The sequence below is a fragment of the Mauremys reevesii genome, linkage group 4 (genome assembly GCF_016161935.1).
Source record: "Mauremys reevesii isolate NIE-2019 linkage group 4, ASM1616193v1, whole genome shotgun sequence".
Taxonomy (NCBI): Eukaryota; Metazoa; Chordata; order Testudines; family Geoemydidae; genus Mauremys; species Mauremys reevesii.
The window spans coordinates 5,948,041-5,971,024 of NC_052626.1; the positions used below are offsets into that span (position 1 = coordinate 5,948,041).

At 46.6% G+C, this 22,984-nt stretch overlaps 1 long non-coding RNA gene across 1 annotated transcript in view; it reads right to left on the reverse strand.

Annotated features, from left to right (window-relative positions):
• Positions 1 to 5,142: 5,142 nt before the first annotated feature.
• LOC120405327 overlaps positions 5,143 to 22,984 on the reverse strand; it is a 34,634-nt gene continuing 16,792 nt past the window's right edge. Inside the window, exon 2 of the long non-coding RNA XR_005598503.1 lies at positions 5,143 to 9,260. This is a non-coding gene — a long non-coding RNA (uncharacterized LOC120405327). The remainder of the gene's footprint in view (positions 9,261 to 22,984) is intronic.

The window sequence follows — 22,984 nt, forward strand, 5'->3', positions numbered from 1 at the left end:
GATTCTATTATGGTGAGGTCTACACTATGGCAAGACCACAGTGCCCTCCTCTCTAAATCACCTAGGCCAACATCTTCAGAACTGCCTATTAATTAGTTTTTGGGTTTCCAATTGGAGACACTCCGGGCATGATTTCCAGAGGCGCTGGACCCCTGCATCTTTCCCTGAGGTCAGCTGCAGTTGTTCTGAGCATCTACATTTAGGAAATCAGGCCCTAGATGTCTTAAACTAGGCTTCCCAAAACTGGAGTGCCCAACATCAACGGACATTTGTGGACACAGCCAACAATAGAAATCAGGTCTCCAAACCCAGTCCATTTATTTAACCAAAAGAATATCGTCAGAGAGAAGCTGGTGGTGGTTCTGCCTCAAAAGGAGAGTGTTTTGAAGGTTAATCTCCAGTGTAACTGGCAGTAGGTGGGTGGTATTGAGTAAACATGATGGTGTTGAATTCATTCCAATGTCAAGGTTTTAGAGCATACTAGAGAGAATGTGAGATCACTGCTGAATATAGAGGCCCTCAGATGTCTCGTGCTTTTGCCCAAAATATGCTAGGCACTTTCTAAATATACAGAAAGTCACAGTCCCCACCCCAAAGAGCTTACAATGAACAGTGGACATAATGCAAGAAGTGAGAACAACAACAGGTGGGTGAAACAAGAGGTGGGCAGATGAAGGTTACAAAAATAAAATCAATTAGTTACATACTTAACTCTGGCATAATGATGTTCTTTTGCTCAGGAATATTAGTTCCATCTATCCACAGTGGCTCCATCCTACAAGGTGCTGAGCACCTCGTGAGTGGTGCGACATGCTCTCAACTCTCACTGAGGTTAATGGGAACTGAGGCTTCTCACCGATGTGCAGGATCATATCACACTTTTACTTTACTCTACTAATCTGATGTGCATAGAGACCGAGCAGTGAGAAAGATGCCAGCCTTGTGCTTATTCATTATTATTTATTTGTATTATCGTAGCACCTAGTAGTCCCAGTCATGGGCCAGGACCCCAGGACTAGGCACTGTACAATGTATGTATGTTCGTCCATCGTTTTCGAAAAAGACTTTGCCATCTAGCAGGTTGTGAGCTGTCCACAGTGCATCCTCAGGTGGCTGATAAGGCCAATACGGGCACGAAATGTTCTGCCACATGTTGGGCAGACATGTGTGGACACCACTGTTACAACATTTACAGCTCTGGCTTTATGGAGTGCTTGCTTCTCTTGTGCTACAGTTATCCTTCTGGCTTCAGATGTCTGGCAGCCTTGGTGGATCAGCGTACGCCATGTCGATCGGTCTTGTGCCAGAGTTTCCCAGGAGGTGATGTCAATATCCAGGGACTTAAGAGAGGCTTTCAGCCTGTCTTTGTATCGCTTCTTTTGTCCCCCGTGCGATCGCTTTCCTTGAGACAGCTCACCGTAAAAGAGCTGTTTGGGGATGCGGTGGTCTGGCATCCTTACAACATGGCCTGCCCAGCGTGTCTGGGCTTTCATAAGCAGAGTGTAAACTGACGGCAGGCCTGCTCTGGAGAGGACTTCTGTATCTGGCACCTTATCCTGCCACCGGATCCTCAGAAGTCTGCGGAGGCAAGTCATGTGGAAGTGGTTCAGTTGCCTAGCGTGCCTCCTGTATACAGTCCAAGTCTCACTGGCATACATCAGGGTAGTTAGCACTACTGCTCGGTAGACTTTAAGCTTTGTAGCAAGGCTTATTCCACGGTGGTCCCACACGTTGGTCAGCAGTCTGCCAAATGCAGAACTTGCCTTAGCGATTCTGCAGTTGACCTCGATTTCAATTGTCACTGCGCGAGAAAGGGTGCTGCCAAGGTATGTAAATTGGTCCACTGCTTGCAGCTTTTGTCCCTTCACTATGATGATGGGCTCTTGGTGTTGGGCTTTCGGAGCTGGCTGGTGCATCACTTTGGTTTTCTTTATGTTGATGAGGAGGCCGAAGTTATTGCATGCTGCTGCGAATTTATCCATGCTAGCTTGCATTTCCTGCTCTGATCCAGCATTCAGGGCACAATCGTCAGCAAAAAGAAGGTCTCTTAGCACAGTCTCCTTTATTCTGGTGACAGCCTGGAGTCTTCGCAGGTTGAACAGTTTCCCATCAGTCCTGTATCTCAGGCTGATTCCCAAGGAACTGTTCTGAAAGGCGTCTGACAGCATAGCTGAAAACATTATGCTGAACAGGGTCAGTGCCAAAACACACCCCTGCTTGACGCTGTTTGTGACGGGAAAGGCCTCTGAAGCTTCTCCGTCCTCCAAAACATGAGCCGTCATGCCGTCGTGGAACTGACGTACCATCAGGATGAATCTGTCAGGGCACCCAAACTTCGACATGATGCGCCACAGACCTTCACGACTGACAGTGTCAAGAGCCTTGGTAAGATCCACGAAGATGGTATACAATTCACGATTCTGCTCTTGACACTTCTCTTGGAGCTGCCGAACTGCGAAGATCATGTCCACAGTGCCACGCTCTTTGCGGAAGCCGCACTGTGTCTCGGGTAGTAAACCCTGTTCCAGGTGGTCAATCAGGCGATTCAGCAACACTCGTGCAAGGATCTTACCTGCGCTAGAAAGCAGTGATATTCCTCTATGATTATCACAGACTTTTCGATTTCCTTTCCTCTTGTAGAGGTGTACGATGGATGCATCTTTCAATTCCTGAGGAATGGACCCTTGATTCCAGAAGGACTGGAACAGCTGAGTGAGTTTGTCAACAAGCATTGCACCACCATCCTTATAGATTTCTGCTGGAATCGCATCAGATCCTGAGGCCTTGCCACTAGACAGCTGACTGATGGCCTGTAGGGTTTCAGTCTCTGATGGTGGAACATCCAGGCTGTAATTAATATCCGCCTGGGGCATTCTGTCAATCGCCTCATTATTGATGGAAGATGGGCGGTTCAGTACGGATTGGAAATGCTCAGCCCAATGCTGTAGAATCAGAGTCTTCTCAGTAATGAGAGTTACACCATCTAAGTCCAGTAGAGGGGAACTCCCTGAAGGCCGAGGTCCGTACAAGGATCTAAGGGCTTCGTAGAACCGTTTGGCATCGTTTCTATCAGCAAACTTCTGGATTTCATCTGCTTTGGCACTCAACCAGGAGTCCTGCATCTTATGAAGCTTGCTCTGTAGGGTCCTGCGAATGTTGTTGAAGGCATTTTTCTTAGCTGTTGACGACGGGTCGTTCTGATGAGCACGGTGAAGGCAGTGCTTTTCAGCAAGTAAAGCCTTGATCTCTTCGTCGTTTTCATCAAACCAGTCCTGCTGTTTCCTGTGTGAGGGTCCAAGAACCTTTAGTGCAGAAAAGTGCACAATATTTCAGAAGCGTTCCCAGTTCCTCTCAACGTTTTCCTCTAATTGCAGCTCTGAGAGTTGGTTGTCGAGATCTTCTACTAGTGAAGCTGCTGTGTTGGGGTTCCTCAGTTTACTGACGTTGATCTTTTTCATCACAGCTTTATTTCCCTGCGGACGTCTCTTTGGCTTGATGTGAAGGCTTAATTTAGAGATGATAAGTCTATGATCAGTCCAACAGTCAGCACTCGGCATGGCCTTAGTCACCCTTATATCCTGTCTGTCTTTCCTCTGCACGATGACATAATCAATGAGATGCCAGTGCTTGGAACGTGGGTGCATCCAGGACGTCTTTTTGCGAGTGGGCAGGTGGAAGATGGTATTGGTGATGATCAGATCATGAGCCGCACATGTCTTCAATAGTAGTAGGCCATTGCTGTTGCATTTGCCGATTCCATTTTTTCCAATGACGCCATCCCAGGCAGAGTGATCGGATCCTACTCTCGCGTTAAAATCGCCAAGTAGAATCAGCCTGTCGGTGCGCTTCACGGATGAAAGTAGGGCATCGAGATCTTCATAAAACTTGTCCTTTACTTCATCGGGATTCGTCATTGTGGGTGCGTAAGCGCTGATTAGTATAACTCGCTTTCCTCTCGGTAGTGGAAGATGCAGTGTCATGAGTCGATCGTTCACGCCCTTGGGAAGACTGGCAAGTTTGCGGACAAGATGATTCTTAACTGCAAAGCCAACTCCAGATTCACGACGTTCATCACTGCTACATCCACACCAGAAGAATGTGTAACCACCTCCTGTTTCTGTGAGCTGACCTTCGTTGGCTAGACGAGTTTCACACAGGGCCGCAATATCGATGTTAAATCTTGCGAGCTCTCTGGCGACCAGAGCTGTTCTTCTTTCTGGTCGATCTGCTGAGGGGTTGTCTTGAAGCATGCGTACATTCCATGTACCAATAATGAGTGGTGTCACCTTGCGTTTTGTTGTTTGAAATTTTGTTATTCGACCGCATAAGATGGGATCCCCTCCAGCCGCGGTAAGCTGGCCAGGGTTCTATGAAGCAAACAATGTTTAGGGCACCTTTTCTAGCCCCTTCCTCTTACTACGGAGGTGAGCAGTGCAGTCCTAAAGAGGGCTGCTCAGTCACTCAGGTAGACGCCGAATCCAGCTGTTGCTTCAGTCAGCAAGAAGACGACCATTAGACCTGAGCCGCCTGTGTGCAGGTCCGCGGCTACAGCTCCCAGTGTATCCACACCTGCTGCTTCGTCGCTCGCCCATCGCCACAGGACTTTAAAATTTACAGGAATTGAAGGGATGTCAAGACTTGCGCGTGAATTGGATTAAAGTGAGGGAGAGGTGCGCATAGTCAGCCTCACTCTCTCTTCCCAGATTCCATCTTGCTCCAATGGCAGGACAAAAGTCGAGACGGTTGGAGATGGGCTGGGCGCAGTGGTTGACCAGGGCGTCTTTCGCGTCTTGCCGTGCTTTTAGCATACCACGTCGCTTGCAGAAACCGCCTTCATGACCGTTGGTCCTATTCCAAAAGGTCTCATCCGCTCAATCCGCCGGAGGTTGTCTTCACATGCTCGGGATAGACAAAGCCCTATCTCACCGAAGGTCTATGCCCGACGGCTACCCTCAACCTGGTTTAGCCAGCCTGTCGAAGCTGTTGCCCGGGGTGTGGCCGCTGCGCATGCTACAGCTACTAGGAGCCACAGGTGAGAGCTGAGTGACAGGTGGGGACCAAAGGTGGACGAGCTGCCCTGAAAGGACACGACATGCCCCTACACCAGAGGTGCTACCCCTCCCTGAACACCCCATACACCCCTAGGCACTGTACAAACACAGCACAAAAAGACAGTCCTTGTTCCAGGGGTTTACAGTGTAATGGTCTGTCTAATGGACCATGACCACACAGCAAGTCAGAGCGTGAATCTGCAGTGCGGCAGTCTGCTGCTCATTACCATCCCATCTGGACACTGCTAGAGCACAGTAAAAGTCCCCAAGTGTGGCGTGGTTTACTACACTTTCAAGTTAAGGCACTGGACTGAGATCTGGCTTCAATCTACTGCTCAACCACAGACTTCTCGTGTTACACAGGACAAGAGATGGAACTTCAATGTTCCTGAGTTCCCAACCCTAAAATGGACTTTTCTCCTATGCTTGGTTTGTCTTGTCTCCTGAAATTGTAATCTCTTCAGGGTAGATGCTGTCTCTTACTAAGTGTACATTTAGCACCATGGGGTCTGATCTTGATTGAGTCTTGTAGGCCTTACTACAATAATAATAAAAAACCTTTAAAACTTCATATTACGTTCATGTTTTTATTTTCTATTTCCCAGGTATTTTTCCCCTTCTTAAAAATGATAGTGGCATTTTTCAGACTAACCTCAGAGGTCATCAGGAACAATATGACCACATCTGTAGAGTATCAAAACACTCCTTGCTACTTTGTCAGTTTTGTTTGTATCATTTGTACGAAAATGTCCATAATTAGCAACATTTCCATAAATTAGGTGGTATCATGCTAGCAAAATGTTATGGCTCTAGCACAAATCAAAGGGTTTATGTCTACAAAGTCTCAATTCATCTTGAAATTTAATTATAAAAATTTATTGTTAACTTTCTATTTGTGATTATTTTTCTCTCTCAGTAGATGCCCCGAGACAAGAAATAATTGCCATAAAATGCAAACATGGCTCCCTAAGGTAACCAGCAACAGGGTTATTTACTGGCTAATAGGGTATCTCACTGTTTGATATCATGCAAATTCCTCATCATTACGGAGATTTAATTTATACCTTTCATTTCTTTTTTGCTTTCCTCAAACCTATTGCAGTTGCTGAGAGTTATCCTTTATCTCAATAATTGTAATTTTGATTTATCCCTTTTAGGACATGCAGCATTGCCTTGACAATACCTGCCACTTAATGCTATGAAGGACCTAACACAGTGCAAAGTCTTCCTGCCATTCAAAAGCAATATAAAGTAATTGAGTTTCAATAGCAGTCGTAATAATGTGCAAACACTTTAGCTTGCTCCTCAGTGTGAAAGCCAGGAACAGGGATAAATGAGCACAAGTTCTGACGCCCCATTCTAAGAGTCTGAAGATTTTTTTTTCCAGTGGATTGCTAACCTCCTATCCTATGGAGAAGTTGTCCACAGGACACAGGGACAGGACCAGTGATGGGTCCCTCACACTGGTGGTATTAAAGATCCTAAGTTTTCCCAACAGTAGGCTTGTTAGACTCAATATCCTAAGCAAATTCCAGTGTGGGTAACTACACTATAACTTAATGTCTCTGCTTCATTTACTGTCTGAGGCCACAATCCTGAAAACCATCACAGTAGTCAGCCCCCACTCCCTGGAGCCAATGAATGAATTATTGTAGGTTTGTGCCAGCTGATGGCATTTGCACTATTTGTTCCTGGTGAATAAGAATCAGATAAAGTTACAGGATTGGACGTTCGTTTTGAAAAGAAAAGGGGACTGTCTCCTAAGGCTTCGGTCTGCTGCTGCAACAATCACTCGACTTGCATCTATACAAATGATCCCCCAGTATGCAATGGGATGGCTTGTGTGAGTAGGCACTATTCATTGTGACTAAGGGTGAAGAATCAGAACCATGGTGACCCTGCAGAACTTCGGGCCCTTCTGATTCAGGTTCTAATGTGTGTCAGTTTGGGATAATCTTAGTTCATACAATCCAACTCACAGCTCATACTCTGGTTTAAAATGCACCTGCTGTGAAGGGAATCCCACTGTGGAAATGAAGGGATCTCTGCCTCAGAATTAAGACAGCTTTGTCTCTATCCCTCTCCCAGATGTCCCCACCTACACTCCTATCCACCCGGGCGGGAATTTGCCTAGGCCTGATGCTGGCTGATATCTCAATACAGTATTGAAAATTCTATTAGACAAACATCCACAGGTATCACACACTGTGAAGAACAGTAGGCTAGGTGTTGCATTAATATTCTTTTAAACATGAGGTATGTGGGAGGTAAGATATGTGGACCTGAGGTAGTGGTTTGAAACCTAGGGACTCTCGGAGGGTCCTTGGGATTGGTATGAGCCCCACCCTCACCCCCTCCGGAACGTGTGTTGGAAAGTTAGCGGTGCACCATTAGGGGGTGGAGTGTGGAGATCGGCTAGCTGGAAGTGGTTTGGTCTGGGATTGCAGAAGTTGCTAAAAAAAGGTCTCTTCAGCCCCCAGAGACTGGTCCATCAGGGATAGCAGCGGGCCAGGCTGCTGCCAGGGTAGGGGTAAGACTAGACTGGGAGAACATCAGTCTCCATGGCTTATGAAAAGGAAGCCTGAATTGGGATATGAAATAAGACTTTCCAGGCCTTATAGAGGCAGGGGAGGCACTGCCAGATGATGCCAGTCTGGAGTAGAGCTGTGGTGAATGGGGATTTCTGCAACAGCCTTCAAAGAACACCTACCCTACCTCCCAGGGCACCCCCGCTCCTGTGGGCAGGGTCATTGTAACAAGGGAGCAGAAGGAGAAACTTGGTGGCAACAGCAAGTAGCCAAGACTGGATTGTAGAAGACCTGGGATTATGACACACACCTAGGGAAGGGTCTGAGGGTTGCTATTACCCGTGACCCCTTTCCAAAGGTAAAGCTGCCAGAGTGGTTTATAAAATTTCCAGCCACGGACCAGAAGGAGCTGCTGACACAAACTGCATATGCCCGTCGTCAGCCATTTTCTAGCTGCTGCACAGATGCTCAGACCATATTGCTGCTGGTTCAGTTTGCCATTCTGATATTGTATCCTAATGAAGCATATAATGTGCCAATTTACAATGTAAGTGTGTTGATATCTTCATAAAGAGCAGTGCAGTGATTTCTGACATACACACACAGTTATGCGATTCTTGCGCTGACTCTCTTCAAAGAGACTAGTTTCTTTTCCAGCAACCAGTTGCACCCGCAGGGACCCTTCTTCGGCACAAGAGGAAGGACAATGTCTGTGTTACCCACTGGATGAGAACGTATGTACTGTGCGCCAGTCATGCTGAAGGAGAAAAGCCCTTTGTGGTGATTCAGCTGAGCAAAACACATTCTCGGCAGGGCTTGGAAGGGCCGCTCTGTTTATCTCATGTGAGGGACTCTCCTCTCCTAAACCTCTATGGGCCTCAATCTTCTCTCATTTACACCAGCTGGACAGAGTGACTCCTGGTTTGCCTCAGTGTATGTGGAGGTGAATCAGACCTGAAGTGTTGTATCTAGTCCATTCTATTGATGATGCTTCAATAGCCTTTTTCAGCAAATTGTCCCAGTTATTAACAGAATTCATTATTTTTACAGTTTTCCTAAGAACTAGATTAAGTTTGTCTTTCTTTGGCAGAAGGTCATTCTACTGCTGACAGTGAGAGAAAAATGGCCTATTTGTTCACATCAAGAACTGGAGGTCAGGACTCCTGGGTTCTATTTCCAGCTCTGGCAGAAATGTGCCGTGACTTGTCCTGAACAAGTCATTTAGACCTGATTTTCTGAAAACCCACATCTCCCATTGATCTCCGAGGGAGTAGCAGGTGTTCAACACTTCTGCTAAACATAACCTTGCTCTGTGACTCAATTAATCCATCTGAAAAAGGTGGTTGTGCTACTCCAACAAGAATCCTGGCTTTTTTATGCTTTGTAAAATTGAGAACTCCTTGCAAAAAGGTGGCATAAAAGTACAAAGCTTTGTTCAGAATTCTATTCTTATGTGTTATATAAGCTTCGTTATACAACCCTGTTACGGTCCTTCATTTACATTAATATAACTAGCATATCCTATCATAGCCATGTACACACAATGGAAAGATCTTTTTCAGCACAAGAGGAAGTACCACAGCTGAACTTCTTCCTCACAAAGGTTGGTAAGTGTTTTCTAATCTTGATTGAATATTCATGTTGATCGTGGGTGAATACATCAGACTCAGGAGTATAACGCCTATAAGATGGCAAAGACAATGCAAAGATGATGATTCATTTTGACATGACTGTAAGTATTCTACAGGTCTCTCTCAAGCTTGGCTTTTTCCTAAGACAAAAATGATTCATATTTTTGACATTTCTACCATATAGGGGGAAATAAACATGTGTTGTATGAGAACAAACAGCACAAGTCATCTTTTCTTTTAGAGACATTTGTTCCATGCTTTTAACCTAATTGTACTTGTATTTCTACATGGAGAATTCAGAATCGCGTTGGAAGAGTTGTATTCTCTCAAGCCTTACAACTCTGCCTGTGACTCATCCTGTTGTGAACTGAAAATGGCACAAGAGTGAGACTTAAATATTAGATATTTGTCAGGTTCCTGTGTGTCTGACTACTGTTCACTATTGTAGTCAGAATCTCAGTGATACTTTTAAACAGTTTCATAGAATAAGCATTATTTTTCTAGGGTGGTGGGCAAAGCTCCTCTGAAATTGTTTAAGACTCAGAAAGTCACAGGGATTTCCATACCAGATACTACCTAGTTATCTAGTCCAGTATCTTGTTTCCAGTAGTGGCCAATTCCAGATGCTTCCAGAGGACGGTGAAAGAAAGACCATAATTGACAATTATAGAGTAATCTGGGCATAGAAGAAGTTTCTTCCTAACTCCAGGCCATTGTTGAAGCATGGGGTCTCAAGAAAGTCCCCAGAGAGCGACCCAAAGCTATTTATGTGAAAAGCTAAAATGTATCTCAAGGAGCAGAATGATAAGAAATATTAAGTGCATGAGAGATCCTTGGAGCTACCCTGCTCCATTTTACGGTTACCTAATGAATCTGCACATTGCGCAGTTGACTCAATGCCCACTGAAGTCAATGGAAGGATGCCCATTCATTCCAATGGACATCTGATTGGGCCCAGAGGAAATATTCTTATGTATATATACCATCTCGCTGTGGCTATTTAAACCTAACTATGCCATTATTATTTCTAATTCCAAAAGTATTTATTCATAGGAACTAATCACTTGCAAAGTTGATCTGACTGTTTGAGGCATAAAAAGTCTGAAATAAAGAACGCTTTTTTTTAATTTGAAAAATTCAAAACTAGCCCAATGATCTCTTTAAAAATAAAATGTTTTCTCAAGCTCTAAAGTGTCCATGAACCCAGCTAATATAACCTGTGCCAGCACTTCCATTAACAACGGTATCTTAAACAAATTTCTCTTTGATTAAGTTTTCTTTTCGATACTCAAGCCGAGCCCATTAGTCAGCATTTTGCATAATACTAACACTAGTCACACCCTGCTGTAATACACTCCTAAAATAGTTTTTCTCTGACATTTGTGCTGTGCACAGAATACAAGATGGGGTCCCATCAGGACCACCTGTCTCCCCCAGAACCTCCTGGATCCAGCACTGGGCAGGGTAGACTCCTGCATGCTAATCTGGGAGCATTAAGATAAAACCCGCCCTCCCGTCCCCCCGCCACACACACACACAGGCCCTCCTATCCTTTCCCTCTCCTTCCTATCCTCCTTTCCTTTCCTCTTCACTCATCCCCTCCAGACCAAACCCACAAAAAAAGAAAAGAAAACTTGTGAAACTAACACGACAATTGCTGCCATCACATGTTCACTGTGCATGTGCGTTCTACCCCTTCCATCAGCCTGTGCCTGTCCTATCCATGTAGACAACATTGTCTCATTGTCTCCTTCTACTCCCCCATGCCCCAGCCCTCTGTCTCCGCCTGTCGTCTCTTGTCTGACAGTTTGATTGTAAGCTCTTTGAGGCAGGAAGGGCTCTTTTCCCAAAGAAACTGATGAGTCTGAGGGTCACCGCAGCTAGCTTTCAGGCACCTAGGGTTCACAAAGCCTGGGTTGGAGGCCTAGGTTCCCTGTACGACGAGAGATGCCTTAGAATGGGATTCACGAAAGCTAGCATGCTACCTGGGGAACAATGGACAGTAACCAGTGGGAGAGAGGTGCATGCTAAGCCCTGCCCCTCTCAGGAGGTTCGGCACCTAAGTCCGGGCTACGGGGAGGCACCTCCCGCTGCTTGGTATTCTCGCCTGCAAAACCCTCTCTTGAGATTAGGTGCCTATGCATTTTAACAAGGGCGGGTGGAGGAGGCAGTTGACCTCCCTTGTAACTTTTAGCCCAGTGGCTAGGGAACTCACCTTGGAGACAGGAAACCCCAGTTCAAGCCCTCTGTCTGACTGAGGGGGAGAAGAGACTGGAAACAGGGATCTGCCACCTCCCAGGTGAGTACCCTAACCACTGGGCTAAGAGGTACAAGGGAACTCCTTCCCCCAGCCTCCGCCATTTTGTGTAAGCCCGCCTATAGGGGCCTGATGCATGGAGTTGATTCCAAGCTCACTTCCTGGATCAGGGCCGTGCAGGTGAGTGGGGAGAGGAACACCTATCTTCACCTGGTTTGTGTACCACTCGGGGCCTCAGGTATCTGGATGCCTGTCCTGGGGCTGCAGGGTGCATGCAGAGAGGTAGAAACATGGGGCCTAGGGAACGCTTACTGCAAAATGTTAGGCATCAAGTGAATTTAGGAACCTACAGGGTTTGGTGGCAGTTGAACGGGGGATTTTGTGAATCCCCGTGGGGCCTGATTCTGGGAGTTAGGTGCCTACAGTGGCTGATGGTGCCAAGTCCTTTTGTGACTCTTGCCCGAATGGACTTTTTGTGTGTGTCTGTACAGCACCTAGCACAGTGGGTCCTGCTCCATGCGTAGGACTCCTAGGCAGTATGGGAAGAAAAAAAATAAACAAAATAATCTATCTGTTGTTCATTGAGAAGCACCTGCACAGCACACCCGTGGCTTTGCCACTCACAAGGAACGGACCCAGAGATTCCAAGGCCAGAAGGGAGCCACTGTGATCATCTAGTCTGACCTCCTGTATAGCTGGGGTCCTACCAAATTCACAGGCCATTTGGGTCAATTTCATGGTCATAAGATTTTAAAAATTGTAATTGTAGGGGTCCTGACCCAAAAAGGAGTTGTGGGGGGCCGCAAGGTTATTGTGTGTGTGAGGGGGGGCGGGTTGCAGTACTGCCATGCTTACTTCTGTGCTGCTGCTGCTGATGATGATGATGGTGCTGCCTTCAGAGCTGGGCAGCTGGAGACCAGAGACTGGCTGAGTGACCCCACAGCCAGCTGTACCGGGGACCACCCCAGGGCCTGGCGGTAGGGCCGCTCCAGAAGCCGCCTCATTAAATATCAGACAGCAGTAGGGCAGCATCAATCCAGGCCTGAGTAGAAAGTCAGAGAATGCTGACTGTGAGGTCGCCCAAGAGGATGGCTGTGGGGCCGCTCCAGCAGCAGCCTGTGTGACTGTCCCCAGAGCCAGCTGCTTGGGCGGTCCTGGGGTCAGCCACACTGGCCACCGCAGAAGTGACAGAGGTCGTGGAAAGTCACAGAATCTGTGACTTCCGCGAGAGACACGCAGCCTTACCCATTATTAAATGTTTGTTCCCCACGGAGGTACTTAGAGACTGTGATCAAGTCACCCCTCCAACGTCTCTTTCTTAAGCTAGATCACCTCACAATCTCATGTCAATAAACCTTAGAGGAAGGCTTGGCTTGCGGTTAAGGCACTGGCCTAGGGCCCAGGAGATCTGGATTCATGTTCTGGCTGCCCTACAGCATCCCTTTGTAATGCTGGGGGTCTCTTAGGCCTTGTCTACACTCCCGCCGATGTAACTCCCCTGCTATGCCGACATCAGAAAACCACCTCGAGAGGCACAGGGCTTACGTCAGTGTAGTTAGTGCTCTCAAGGGGCCCTGAAGAGGGGGAAACAGAAACAGGGCGCTGCAGCTTGACCTCAGGCCCTAGGGGCCCTCCGGAGGTGGCTGCCCATGTTACAAGCCCCTTTTGGAGGTGTATTGTTCACTGCATGAACCTCGTTGTGGCAAAATAAAGATTTTCTTTATAACGTAGCCGGCGTATGTGTAACCCTGCTTGGTGTGGTGCTCTGACCCCCTCAGGCCCCGCCCGAGTCACGCCACTGTAGCTGTGGCCAGGGCCGCTCCTGGGTTGCTGCCGCCTCTCCCCTCTCTCGGAGCCTCAGCGCGCCGTGTCCAGGAGCGGCCCTGGCCCCTGGACAGCGCTGCAGCAGCGTGACTCCGGCGGGACCGGAGCTCGCAGCCCCGCTCCCTTACCACGCGGCTGTGAGCGGGGAGGAGCTCAGGCCCCACCCGAGCCAGGCCGCTTTAGCTCTGTCCAGGGCTGATCCTGGACGCGGCGCGCTGAGGCGCTGGGGGATGGGGGAAGGCGAGGCCAGGGCCGGCCATTCCTGTGGGGTCCCCTGCAGGGCCCAGGGCAAATTGCCCCACTTCCCCCCCCCCCCTCTGGGCGGCCCTGATGAGCCTCTGTTACTCCATAGTGCTACAGTGCCATCTACACCCCAAACTCTGCAACGAGTGGTATGGCTCACCAATGCAAGGGAGTGAAGGAAAACCTTGCCTCCCCTTGCACCAGTGCACAGAAATGGCCAAGATCTGTCCCTTAGAAGGCACTGAAACACTGAGAAGCAAATCTCTGGCTGGCATACAGTGAAATCTGATTGTCCCATATGCTGCACAGTGACAGCTAGCCGTCACCCAGAAACATCAATATGAAGAAGGTGGAAATATGAGGAATTAAAAAACTATGAGGGATTTGGGGTCCCTCAAAAAGGATGTATTAAAATCTCAGGATTGAGCTAGAAAAAGAACTCATCTGGATATAGTGGATAGAGCTGGGCAAAAAAAACCTGAGGGTTCGGGGGAAATGCAGACACCAAAACTTTTTGTAAGTTTGTGTCAGTTTTGCTGAACTGTTTCAGTAGTGGGAATAAATTCTGAAAATGATCACGATGAAATGTTTTGACATTTTCTAAATAAAGTGTTTCCGTTTTTTGGTTCTAAAGGACTTAATTTAAAAATATATATATATAAAGAAAACCCCTAAACATTTAAAAATGTATGAAAATAAAACAAAAATGTCCTGTTTGACCTACAGAGAGATTTTTTTAACCTCTTGCATCATTTAAAAAAAACTATTTTTCAGGTTGACCCAAACTGCTTTTAAAAAAAAAAAAAAAAGGCAAAAAGGAATTGCCTGCAAACCAGAAAAATACATTAGCCGCGCAGCTGTAACAGAGGTGCTGCTGTGCCCTCCTCGGACAGCTGGGAATGATCCACCTGTTACATCTAAGTTTAATAACCAACAAAAATCTTTCTTGAAGAGCTAAGGTTGCAAGTGTTGTTTAATAAATCCAGCCAACAGCCCAACAAAAATGTACGCTTTCTCGACAAAATAACCAAGTGGCTCCTGCCGTGCTTGCTTTGCAAACACGTGTACTCTGGCTCAGGTTATGTCTTGAACCCTCTCTAGTTATTCCTGCATGAGCAGCATTTGTCAGTCTTGGGTAACCCTGCATAACAAGGATATAGGTTGGAAGTAGAACATCGAGGTAGAACCAATAATCTACTCTTTATCTTTTGCACAGGCATTGGCATGGAATTAATTACTTGTGTCTAGTTAATAATGGATTGCTTGAATCTGATGGTGGCATTAGTGCTGCCTCTCCAGGCCTTTTGTGATATTGTGAGCCAGATCATCAGCTATTGCAAACCAGTGTAGCTCCATTCAAGTCCATCAAAACATCTGGTTCTATACCTGTAGCTGGCCTGCATGATGACATGCTAGTCCCAGGTTCCTAAGGAGGTTAGAGGAGAGCCCCGTGGAAGGGGAATGTTCTCCCTGGAGTGAAGGTACGTAAGGACATTTCTTGATTCAGTTCCTCTCTGCCATAGTTGCACTGTATAATCTTAGCACAGCTAAAGGTTGATCGCTCCATAAAAATAGACTTTTTCCTTGTGTCAATGCGCTGTAAACGATACTCTTGTAATTACAGGGATTCTAATGCACTGTCACCTAACATACTGATGCAAGCTCCAAAATAAATTAATTGCATACTCCCTGAGCTACAGTCTGTGCTCTGACCACCCCAAGGGCAGCGCTCCCCTGTATTTTGACGATGTAGTTGTCATCGGATAAGGATGATGCTGTTTCTCCCACTAATTGTCCCTTGTAATGAACTTTCATCAGATTTAATTTCTTTAATGCATTTTCCTGACCCTGCTGATTTGGACAGTCTGACACTTGGCATCGTGTCAGCATTTATTAGAAGGCCGCCGCTGCGTAGCTATTGCTTTAAAAAGAAATCAAACACACACTGCAACAATGAATGAATGTAAAGAAACCAATTTGGACAATGCAAGAGAATTTGCTCAGGCCAGGTCTACGTTACAGACCTATAGCGGAGTTGCTCAGGGATGTGAAAAATCTACACCCCTGAGCGACATAATTGTACCGACCTAACCCCCACACGTAGACAGCGCTGTGCCGATGGGAGAGCGTCTTCTACCGACACAGCTGCTGCCTCACAGGGAGATGGATTAACTGCACTGAGGGGAGAGCTCTTCTCCTTTGGCGTAGAAATTTCTTTGCTAATTGTGCAGCGGCGCCAACTCTGCGTTCTAAGGCCTGGTCTACACTGGGGGGTGGGGAAGAACCGATCTAAGATAGGCAACTTCAGTTCTGAGAATAGTGTAGCTGAAGTCGACATATCTTAGATTGACTTACTTCATGTCCCTGCGGCACAGGATCGATGGCCGCCGCTCCTGCCTCTTGCCCTGGTGGAGTTCTGGAGTCGACGGGGAGCGCGTTCGGGGATCGATATATCACATCTAGACACGACACATCGATCCCCAATAGAGCTGATGCAAAGCCCAGGGAAGTGCATGAGATTCTTGCCATGGAGTTAATTGGTTTTAGATCAGGGCTTATTTGCATATCTAACAATGAGTAGATAATACAAACACCCACAGGTGCAAATTGGGGCAATGCCTGTGTTTGAAGACCAAAAAGGGAAAGCTTTAAATCTTGATAGCGCCAAGTAGTTTGGCAACTACAGCTACCAAGAAGCCCTGATCCGGAAGGCACTCGTGGGTGTGACTTTAAGCCTATGAATGGTCCCGTTTGAAGTCATACGAAATGACACCTGTTCTGCAAGGAATTAAGGGCGAAGGGGCCCCGATGTACAGAGTCCCTGTGATCACAGAGCTTGACTCTGGGGGGAGGAGGGGGGTTGTGCAAAGCATTGTGTGACAAAGAGCAGTCTGCTCTATATTAGGGTACATTATAACCAGACCCCTCCAGATGGGTTGACTTGCTTCCTTGAGCCAAAAGAAGAGCCTCTGATAACACCCCTCTGGCAACACTTACTGGTCCGGTGTGTTGCGCTAGGAAACCCATGTCTGTTCTGCTAGAATGACCCATCGCTCTTAGGGCAACAGCAGCAGCATGATCCTGAAGGGAACATACCTTCTTCCCAGTAACCAGCTGCAGGGTGGAGATATTATTTGGCATAGCACTCTTGGGGGTAAATGGCCAGTTGTGAGTCCAGCCGGGTTCTTGAGCCCTCCACTGGCCCCCCTGGGAGAAGCTCCCCTATAGATTATTTAGGGGAATCTCTGGTTCTCAGCCCTGTTCTGGGTGCCCTGGGATTGTTTAGTCTGCAGAAGAGAAGAATGAGGGCAGATTTGATAGCTGCTTTCAACTACCTGAAAGGGGGTTCCAAAGAGGATGGATCTAGACTGTTCTCAGTGGTGGCAGATGACAGAACAAGGAGTAATGGTCTCAAGTTGCAGTGGGGGAGGTTTAGGTTGGATATTAGGAAAAACTTTTTCATTAGGATGGTGGTGAAGCACTGGAATGGGTTCCCTAGGGAGGTGGTGGAATCTCCTTCCTTAGAGGTTTTTAAGGTCAGGCTTGACAAAGCCCTGGCTGGGATGATTTAGTTGGGGATTGGTCCTGCTTTGAGCAGGGGGTTGGACTAGATGACCTCCTGAGGTCCCTTCCAACCCTGATATTCTATGATTCTATGCCCTATTCTGACCTCACCTGTTCCCCTCTCTGATGTTGTAGGAGTGCTATTTGCATACACTTCTTTAACAATTGGAAGCGTCTTAAGTCAATGTAGGAAGAAAGCTCTTGGAACAAACCCGGGGGGAGGGGAGGGAGAAAGAGAGAGAGAGAAATTAAGGGCCTCCCTGAATCAGGGCCACAGAACTGATTCCTATTTGATTGTCACTAGAATGCCATTTATCCTGGTCTTTAAGATAAATTCCATGATTTATGATGTATTATTTACATTGCAGTAGTGCCCAGCTTGTGATCAGTGATGACAGAAACACAGCTTCTTAATTACACAGGGTTTTCTGTCTACACAAGCTGAATTCCCTTCCCCTGACACACCCCCTCATTCTTCCACCACAATAATCCCAGCTTCAATTTCCCTCTCTGCACATCTTCCCTTTCCAATATTCTATCCCCTCCAGCTACGTACATGAGCAGTTCACTCATTTAACTCTCTCCCTATTGCTTAATAGTCTACCTCTAGGATCTGTTATGAGCTGGGTGAAACCTTGTAATGGGTTGGGTTAAAACCCCATTGAGGTTGGTAGGTGAGAACTCACCCTTTCAGTTTAATATAACTGTAAACACCTCCACCTAAGACAAAAGGTGTGTGTGAACCCACCCAGGAGCTTCCTTGGGAAGGTGGGCTGGGTGTGAGAGAACACAAACTGAGGACAGACAAGAACTGAGAGAGTGGGGCAGGGCGGGGAGAAAGCCCACTAATAAGACAGAAAATATATTGCCGCTCTATACCTCTTGAATATTGTGGGCAGACATGGTCGCCCCATCTCAAAAAAGATATATTGGAATTGGAAAAGGTACAGAAAAGGGGAACAAAAATGACTAGAGGTATGGAACGGCTGCCGTATGAGGAGAGATTAATAAGACTGGGACTTTTCAGTTTGGAAAAGAGACGAGAAAGGGGGGATATGATCGAGGTCTATAAAAACATGACTGGTGTGGAGAAAGTAAATAAGGAAGTGTTATTTACTCTCTCATAACACAAGAACTAGGGGCCACCAAATGAAATTAATAGGCAGCAGGTTTAAAACGAACAAAAGGAAGTATTTTTTCCACACAACGCACAGTCAACCTGTGGAACTCCTTGCCAGAAGATGTTGTGAAGGCCAAGACTACAACAGGGTTCCAAAAAGAACTAGATAAGTTAATGGAGGATAGGTCCATCAATGGCTATTAGGCAGGGATGGTGTCCCTAGCTTTTGTTTGCCAGAAGCTGGGAATGGGCGAGAAGGAATGGATCACTTGATGATAACCTGTTCTGTTCATTCCTTCTGTGGCACCTGGCATTAGCTACCGTCGGGAGACAGGATACTGGGCTAGATGGACCTTTGGTCTAACCCAGTATGGCCATTCTTATATTCTTATTAAACTTCACCCACATACCCCAAATTCACCCAGGTTTTCCCCATAACAACTTCCTTAAACTTTTAGAGTTCATTTGTGTTAACAGAAATGCAAATAATTGTTAAAAAAATAAGCAAGTTCAAAGGACATAGTAGAAGTTAAAATTCCCAAATAGAGCAGGATAAGACATGTTTATACTATGACCCATTACAGGTAACATCTGCTGAAAGCACATTTTTATACATCAACGTAGGAACCCAACAATACACCAGAAGGAGTCACCGTTTACGAAATAACAGCTTGAAGACTGTGCTGATCGGTATTCTATACCCTAAGGTGAGGCTTTACTTCTCTTAACACATTTTTAGTGCAGACTATGGAGGTGGCTCTAACGGCAACAAATAAATCTTTGTTTATAAAGATTTGTTTAATAATCTTTGCTGATAAACTTCACCTGCGAGGTTTGCTTCTTTACCATGAATAGGCTCCAGATTGTATAATGGAATCATCCAAGAGATTATTCTCAAACAATAACTTTTGATGAGTTCCCAAGAGTCAAGGGCAATTATATATATATATAGACAGTAGCACATAGGAAATTGTACAAGCTGAATTTCAGTACAAACTCAAGACTCCCCTCCCATCACAGGTGCACACCAATGGAAAGCATGGAATATTATATGTAATTCACATTGTGCCATTCCTTGTTCATTGCTTGTGCGTGTTAATGCATATTTCAGTCAAAGTTTGAGATGGGGAAGGAGAATTCTAGCTGGAAATGAGCTGTAGATCTCCATACATGGCATCTCTGGTCACTGGGTAAATAATCATTGCTTGTTCTCTTGGGGGACGGGGGGGCTTTTCTGACCTCAGATGTAACTACATGAGCTCTGAAACTCCAAGTTCACTTCTGAGGGTAGGTATGTAGATGTGTAGGGAAGCTAATGTTACAAACTGCTTTACACAACGCAGTGCAGAGAACTGAGTTAAGCCTGAAACCAGCTGGCACTAGAGTTCGGTGAATTTTTTCTGCACAAAACTTTTTTTGGTTCAAAATGCAAATTCGGCAACACGGACATGCTTTGCTGAATTGGTGCAGTCAAAGAAAAGCTACACAACTTTAAAAAAAAAAGGGTTCTGCTTTGACATTTTTAAAATCAACTGTTTCAATTTTTCATTTGAAATATTTTTTGGTTCAAAATTCCCTTTAATTTTTTTTTTAAATGTTTAAAAATGCTCAAAATCAAAACCGGGTTTCATTCAACCTGAAACATTTTTTTCTCAAGTCTCTGAAAATTATAAAAATATTCATTTTCACTTCAGCCCGAAACACACACATCTATATACACACACACGTATATTTAGAATTGCCAGCCACCGAAAAACCCATGATTCACCTGGTTCTGATCACTAGTGGACAAGATGGATTAGCAAGATGTACTGGGCTTTTGTTCAGTGCACCAGAGTTGAGAAACAACTGTGTATGTTTGACTACAATCTGCCAGCGCCGCAATCTTATTCAATAACATATTGTTGGTCAAATTGTTCTGCGGGCTGCATTCTGCTGAAGTCAATGGATACATGCCATCGGAGCAGTGACAAGAGGACTGTTTTGTGCCCAAGGAACTCTGAGCAGAAGCAAGAAAGAACAAGATCCAAGGTGGCAGCTTTCTAGGCAAGGAGACAGGGAGGGAGAAAGTCCCTCGTGCTGCTAGCTGCTGCTATGACCCCCTCAGCCTCTCTGTTTGTTCCCTAATGCTGCTGCAACAGGCATTCCCATAGGTGATGGCTACACTTACAGCAGTGTGTAGCCGACAGGTACTACACGTGCAGCAACACACCGCAGTGAAAGGCTCCAGCAGGGGGAGGTAGCGGGGGAAAGAATCCAGCAGAGGGTTGGCAGCAGGACGCTACATTGCTAAAAATAGCCGTGGGAGCCACTGCTTGGGTGTGCAGAGTGCCGTGTAGAATATGTCCCCTGGGGGTTCAGGGATGCAAAAGCACTCCACTCTACCTGCCTAAGCCGGGCCCCACTCACTGCACCGCTCTATGTACCCATGCTAACCGGGTGCACGGTGTCTGTACGGTACACACCGCCACACGCATAAACCTACCCATTCCTGCTGTAGCTCGTCTAACCGCTCGTTCATACGTCCAGAGGTGAATTGCTTTACTCATGCAGCTCTCCAGTTAGCAAATGAGAATGGCAATACATCTACGAAGAGATTTAGCGCAGCAGGGTAGGAATCAGGGATTAGAATTTATCGGCAGCAAACAGCCAAAGCAGCAGGCTCAAAAGAGAAAGCAGAGTGGAGAGGAGGAAGAGGATGCACAAACGGCCTCTCCAGCAGCAGCTCTTTGGAGCAGGGATTGCCTTTTGTTTGTACAGCACCTAGCACAACAGTCCATAACTGGGGATCCTCGACACTGCAGCACTATAACTAATAGGCATACGCTTGCTCACATTACGCATGGCCACCCAGTGCATTCCTGAGAAGTTTGACTACTCAGCTGCACCCAGGTCAGCACTCGACTGACGATCTGTGAAAAGCACAAACTACTAAAGCAGGAGCACCAGCAAAGGTGCAGTGCTCATAACACTGTCCCCAAGCAGGATCCCTTCCATTATTGTAGATGCAGTACTATTTGCGGACACTGGGACAGGTGGGTCTAGACCCACTCAAACCTAGAGGCCCGCCCACTCCACCAAGTGGGAGGAGCCACTGGGCCCAGGCCATAAGTACCAGGGACGACAGATGGAAAAACAAGAATGGGAGTGAAGATTAAAGGTTAACAATTAGGAATCCAGAGGGCAACACTGATCAGGGAACCCCAGATAGAGACCTTTGAGGAGCAATGGGCACTAAGGAGTCAGAGGACACTGCCCAGAGGAACACTGTCTGGATGCGTACTGGAAATAGAGCATCCCCACATGCAGCTTCCTCCTCCTGGTATGATGGATGACCACCTTGGCCAGTGCCAGGAGGAGGTTGGCAAAGGGGTATCATGACTTTGTGGTGCCCTGGATGGGGTGTGTGTGAATTTGGAGGTGCAACAAGTGAAGCCAGAACCTCAACAGGAGGCTCTGGAGGAGTCTGAATAGAGGCTGCAACCTGATGCACCCTACATAGACGTGCACCAGGGTCTCCCGCTGGCTGCAGAAAGAACAGGTGTCAGGAGAGTTCATGAACTGTGCCAGGTACATGCCAATGCTTACAGCCCCCTTGTCAAAGCAGTGTTGCCAACTCTCATGATTTGATTGTGCATCTCATGACATTTGGTGCTTTCCTTGAAGCCCCAGCTCCTGGAATCATTTCATGGTGGGACCATCCCAGCTTTCCTTTTGGAAAAGTACCATCCTAGTCCTCAGGGCTGCTGAGAAACCCTTGGAAATGTGACCTAAGTGCACCCTGAAGGCTCAAAGACCAAAAGGAAATGATAGAGACATGATTGTTAGTTTTAAATATCGTGATGTTGAGGGCCTGACTCGTGACTTTTGAACTCGGGGGTTGACAGGGTTGTAAGTGTGCAGCCAAAGCTCTGTGAATCTGACCTGTGCACGCTGCACAGCTTGAGACTGAAGGACATCTCCATGGGGCGACCGCTGTGGGCTTTGGATCCAGCCCTTAAAGGACAAAAAGGTTGCACAGTCAGGTACTCAAAAGTTAGGCAATGCCAAAGAAAAGGTGTAGGTGACCCTTGGTACGTGACCTGGGTCATGGAGTCAAAGGTCTATGATGGGGGGGTTGGCACCTGCTGATTTCAGTCTTTACTATTACACATGCAAGGTACAGCATCTGATTATTCATCCGACTGTTCATACCGTAGGAATTGCAGCCGCCGCCGCGAGCCGAACGCGAAAGGAAATACCATCAGAAATAGCACAGGCACAAAGGGCAGCGTTAATCCCTGTAGCGCTCAATGAGAGAGCAGCCCCTGAGTATCAATGTTCAGAGCCATTCTTCCCCAAGCCGTGTTCTAATTCAAGGCCAGCACTTCAAAGGAGACATACTGGGTACAGAAGGCAGCACTAGAGGTGCACGATGGCCCATATATGGCACACATTTGAGCCTAACCCAGTCTATGCTTACCCACATGGCCCATTGAAGTGAAGGAGTCTATTAACCTGGGCAGGGATAATCATAGCAACAAGGCTTTGCAGGATCAGCTGGGCATTACTTACGCGCAGAGTTTCCTGGTTAATTTTTAGTTCGACTGCTCATAAGACTAAGGGTGGGGAAGTGGACATATAGTAGATTCAAACTAACACTACAATAGATTCCTTATGAGTTTTAAGTATAATTTCATATCGTCCACCTCATAAAATAAAGAGCCACAATCATACCAAAGAATACAAAGGCTTTAATAAAGAAGATCAAATGAAGAGCTTTAATC